Below are 5,560 nucleotides of genomic sequence, written 5' to 3' on the forward strand. Positions count from 1 at the left end.
AGAGCCAAGATATATAGCAAATCGCCCTGTGGATCGACGGTCATCCGAGCATCCTGCCCAATCAGCATCAGAGAAAGCAGTGAGCTCGGAAGGTGAAGTAGTAGATGGTTGCTAGTGATGATCGGTGAAGGCCTGAAGCTGAGTGTTAGAGGTTTGGCGTATGAGCATTCCATGATCAACTGTGCCGTGAAGGTAGCAGAGAATCCGTTTGACAGCAGACCAGTGATTTTCGGTTGGAGCATGCATGAATTGACATACTTTATTGACTGCAAATGTGATGTCAGATCTTGATATGGTGACATATTGGAGAGCTCCAACAATCTGACGAAACCGAACAGGATTTGAGAAAAGAGGGCTATCATTTATTGATAAGGGATTAGATGTGGTCATTGGTGATGAGTATGGTTTGGATTCCGAGAGACCAGCCTTTTGTAGAAGTTCCAGAATATACTTTCTTTGAGATAAAACGATGTCTGATCCGTGAGGGACGATTTCAATTCCTAAGAAGTAGGAGAGAGTACCAAGGTCTTTGATGGTGAAGGTTACACTGAGTTGTTGAATGACTTTATCAATGACATCATTATTGTTTCCAGTAATGATGATGTCATCAACATAGATCAACATGTAAAGGGTAGTACCAGCACGAGAGTAAATAAACAGATAGGGATCGGTCTTGGAGCCCTGAAAGCTGATAGTTTGTAAGACCTCATTGAGACGTTGGAACCAGGCCCTAGGGCTTGTTTAAGACCGTAGATGGATTTGTGAAGCAAACATACATGATCAGGATGATGTGGATCAACGAACCCCGGTGGTTGTTTCATGTAGACAGTTTCGTTGAGTGTGCCATGTAAGAAAGCATTCTGGACGTCAAGTTGTCGTAATGGCCATTTTTATGTAATAGCAAGAGAAAGCACGATCTGAATTGTTGTTGACTTGACTACGGGGCTGAAGGTTTCGTGAAAGTCAATGCCCGGTTTCTGATGAAAGCCTTTGGCTACAAATCTGGCTTTGTAGCGAGTGATTGCATCTTCTTTGTCACGCTTCAACCTGTAAACCAACTTACAATCAATAATGTTAGTATTAGGTACCGGAGGTACTAGAGACCACGTGCCATTTTTTAGCAAGGCAAGGTACTTGTCTTCCATTGCTTTGCGCCATTTAGGATATTTGTTGGCAATGGTGAAGGATTTAGGTTCAATGACAGAGGTGGTGGTGTGGTGAACAGAGGGGTGGAAAGGAACTTTTTGTTTGGGTTTCTGGCGAAGATGGGAAGGACGAGAGCGAGGGGAAGGGGTTGGGGAGGCAGACACCGACGTAGGAGAGGAGGGGGTGTTTGGTGGTTGGGAGTCAAGCACTACGTGAGGTAGTGCGGATGGAGTAGGGGGTGAGTCTGTGCTGGAGGATGTTTTGTCAAGAGGAAAAGTTTGTTCATCAAAGCGGACATGATGAGCTATGTAGAGACGATCTGTGGATAGATCAAGACACCGATAGTTGTGGTGTGATGGGCTATAGCCAAGAAAGAGACAAGGAGTGGAGCAGAAATCCATTTTGTGAGAGTTATAAGGTCGGAGGTAAGGGAAACAAAGGCATCCAAAAACACACAGAAAAGAGTAACCAGGTGGACGTTTGTAAATATGCTGAAACGGAGATTGGCTATTGGATGTGCGAGAAGGCATGCGATTGATAAGGTAAACAGCGGTGTCAAAAGCAAAATGCCAAAATCGTTGAGGTGTACCAGATTGGGCCATTAGCGCAAGCCCAGTTTCAACGACGTGTCGATGTCGTCGTTCAACAAATCCATTTTGGGCACTGGTGTGAGGACATGATCTCTGATGAAGGATGCCTAGTTTGGTGAGGAATGATGATACGTTGCGAAATTCACCACCCCAGTCTGTTTGGACTCGCTTTAATTTTGTAGAAAATTGTCTTTCAACTGTAGTGACATAAGTTGTAAAGATAGCATAGGCATCTGATTTTTGAGATAAAGGAAAAATCCACATATATCTAGTATGATGGTCAACACATAGCAAAAAATAACGATGACCATCAGAAGAAATCACGGGAGCAGGGCCCCAAACATCACAATAAACCAAATCTAGTATATTATTGCTACGAAAGGAAGTAACAGGTAAAGTAAGTTTTGAAGATTTGCGTAGTTGACATGATGAACAAAACTTTGGCAACGTTTTATTTGTGACAGGAAGAGAAAAACTAGAAAGCATTAACTGAAAAAGACGTTTATGAGGATGTCCGAGTCGCCTATGCCATGTTGTGGAAGATGCACGAGTCGCAAAGAAAGCTATGTGAGGAATGGAATGAAGCTGTGGGAGACGTAGCGCATAGAGATCTTGCTCACTGGGGCCCGTGAGAAGTGTCGTGTGTGTAGCCTCGTCCTTGATAACAAAAAAGGTTGAGTGAAATTCAAAGAAAACGTTATTATCTAGACAAAATTTTTGGACAGAAAGAAGTTGTTTAGTGATATCTGGTACATGAAGAATATTGGAAATATGAAACGTTTTAGTGGGTGAGTGGATGCGAGAAGAGCCAATATTTAAAATAGGAAGTCCCTTACCATTGCCAACATAAAGGTTGTCACCGCCTTGATAGGTTCAAGAATCATCCATGCTAGCAAGGTCCGGTGTGACGTGGCTGTTGGCACTGATGTCTGGAAACCAGGTGGCAGATGAAGAAGCTGTAGATACATCTGCAAAATTCGTTGTAGGTCTGTTGCGAATGGTTGATGGATCACGATGAGGGCATTACGATGGAAGGTGGCCAATGCCACATCGATTGTAGGTACCAAAAACTGTATTTTGAGTTGAGGCCCAACTAAATGGGTGAGTACTGTCAGCTCGGTCCCGATGATGGTTGCCTCGGTAAGAGCCACGTTGACCTCTGTTTCCACAGGTAGAGTTTCAACGTTGTCTGGAGCCATAAAAAACCTGTGAGGCAGCAATAGGTGATGTGGTGGGGGCTGAGGTCGGCTGTATTTGAAGGCAGAGAGCAACAAGTTGAGAGGCAATGGCAGATAGTGAGTCGCTGTGGGTTTTTGCAGTTTCTTGGGTGGTATGGAAGGCATGAATCGCTGGTTGGCAAGACTTTGCAATCATAAAGTCATGATCACTGATTAGGGCATGGATTTCAGTGAAGGTAGTGAGGCATTGCCGTGTTGTGATGGTGGACTTTAGACTATTGTATTCGTCTCTAAGACCCGAGACAGCAAGCATAACCAGGTCCTTATCTTTGACAAGTTCACCAATGGCTGCAAGAGCATCAGCATACTCTTTGGCTCGGTTGAGATAGTTATCAGCGGTTTCATCACCTTTCATCTCTATTCTCAAGAGTTGAGTTTTTAGCGTGTATTCCCTGGAAGACGAATGAGGTGCATAGGCTCTTTCAAGAGAAGACCAGAGATCATGGGAGGTGTTACCTTGTACATGGAGAAAAGCAGATTCAGAGATCGTAGAGATGATTAACATACGAATATGGGCATCGTTGGCAATCCAAATGGCGTAGTTTGGATTTGCACGTGGTGCTGGTTTGGGATCAGCAACAGTGGCGGCATCAGGGGGTAGGTCTTTGGGTGGGCATGGGATTGTGCCATCAACGTAACTGAATAGTTTGTGAGCGAGAAGAAAAGGTTGGATCATATTTTTCCAATAACCATAGTTGGTTGGTGTGAGATTGAAGGCAAATTTGTGAGAATTGTGAGCTTTCTTTTCATCTGTTGTGAAGCTTACGATGAGTGCCATGATTGCTGAACAGAAAGGGTAGAGGAGGACCGATGCTAACCTTGGATGTGAGGAAATCGGCACTTGATTGCTTGAAGGAGACAACCCTAATCGTTTTTCTTGTATATTAGGTAAGGAGAACCCTCGGCTCTGATACCATAATGAGCCGCAAATATTTGTTTGTATATAGATTGTAATAAACGATTACAAGCTAACCATATATATATATATATATATATATATATATATATATATATATATATATATATATATGTATGTATGTATAATTGACTATTACACTTTAGTACCCTTTAATATATGGTAATTCTAATTGTGTCTATTAATAAATAAATGTCATCAAGAGTTTTAAAATAAGTCGATTAGTAAATATGATTTTTAATTTTAATTACATATTTTGCAAGGCGTACGTTTGACTTTATGTCAGTGCGCCGAGAATCCTCTTCCTTAATTTGTACCTAAAGAATTAAGGTGAATAGGAATATAAAATAGATATTACTAAGCATTAATATAAATAATTAAAAAGGGTATGTGGATCTTCGACCACCGGTTAAAGACAACATACCTCTCTAATGGTATCGATTCCTATGTGAAATTGAAGTAGTCATTCTATCTACACCTTGTTTTCTAATTACATAAACAAATATGAGTAACCAAACATAAAAATGTTATCTTCATATAGGAAAAATATTATAGTTAACTAACAAATTAAATAATATAAGTTTAAGAGTTACGAGTTTCAAAACATTAATATTTTTATTAATCAATAAATTAAATAACACATGTTGAAATTTTTACAATCATTATTAAAAAACATTTGAAATATTAGATTTTAAATGAATTTTGGTTGAAGTGTTTTGACCTATATATATATATATATATATATATATATATATATAGAGAGAGAGAGAGAGAGAGAGAGAAAGAGATAGAGAGAGATGAAAAGTATAACATATGTATGAGTTTTAATTAATTATCTTTTTGAAACGGTATAATTACAAAACAAAAAAAACATATTTAAAATATTTAATTAAAAATTCTCAAGATCACCCTATATAACATATGATTAATATATTAATGATTAAACCGTGTGTAACATCCCCCTCTGACACGTATCACAATATTGTCCGCTTTGGGCGACTCGGCACGAGGACTTCCCAGGGGGTCACCCATCCTAGTACTACTCCCGCCCGAGCACGCTTAACTGCAGAGTTCTTATGGGATCTGCTGCCCTCACGGCTTTAAAACGCGTTGTGATAGGGAAGGTATCCACACCCCTTATAAGGAATGCTTAGTTCTCCTTCCCAGCCGATGTGGGATCAGATCTAACCCACTTTCACCCCCCCCCCCCCCCCCCCATTATAGGGTTCGACGTCCCCATCGAACACATTGACCCATGCCCTGGCTCTGATATCATTTGTAACATCCACCTCTGGCACGTATCACAATATTGTCCGCTTTGGGCCACTCGGCACGAGGACTTCCCAGGGGGTCACCCATCCTGGTACTACTCCCGCCCAAGCACGCTTAACTGCAGAGTTCTTATGAGATCTGCTGTCCTCACGGCTTTAAAACGAGTTGTGATAGGGAAGGTATCCACATCCCTTATAAGGAATGCTTAGTTCTCCTTCCCAGCCGATGTGGGATCAGATCTAACCCACTTTAAATTGTAACGTCCGGGTTTCAGGGCTAAACATATTTGTCAATGTAATAGTCTAGGTCAACTATTGTAACTCTTTTTGAAGTAATAAAGATGAAATATTTGAGTATTATGTGAATTATGTGTGTTTATGTGTTTATTGTTTAATTAT

At 40.8% G+C, this 5,560-nt stretch overlaps 1 pseudogene; it reads right to left on the bottom strand.

The window, feature by feature from the left end:
- Positions 1-5,212: 5,212 nt before the first annotated feature.
- LOC128132515 (5S ribosomal RNA) lies at positions 5,213-5,330 on the bottom strand (annotated as a pseudogene).
- Positions 5,331-5,560: the final 230 nt, after the last annotated feature.

The sequence above is a fragment of the Lactuca sativa genome, chromosome 2, assembly GCF_002870075.4.
Source record: "Lactuca sativa cultivar Salinas chromosome 2, Lsat_Salinas_v11, whole genome shotgun sequence".
NCBI classification, from domain to species: Eukaryota; Viridiplantae; Streptophyta; class Magnoliopsida; order Asterales; family Asteraceae; genus Lactuca; species Lactuca sativa.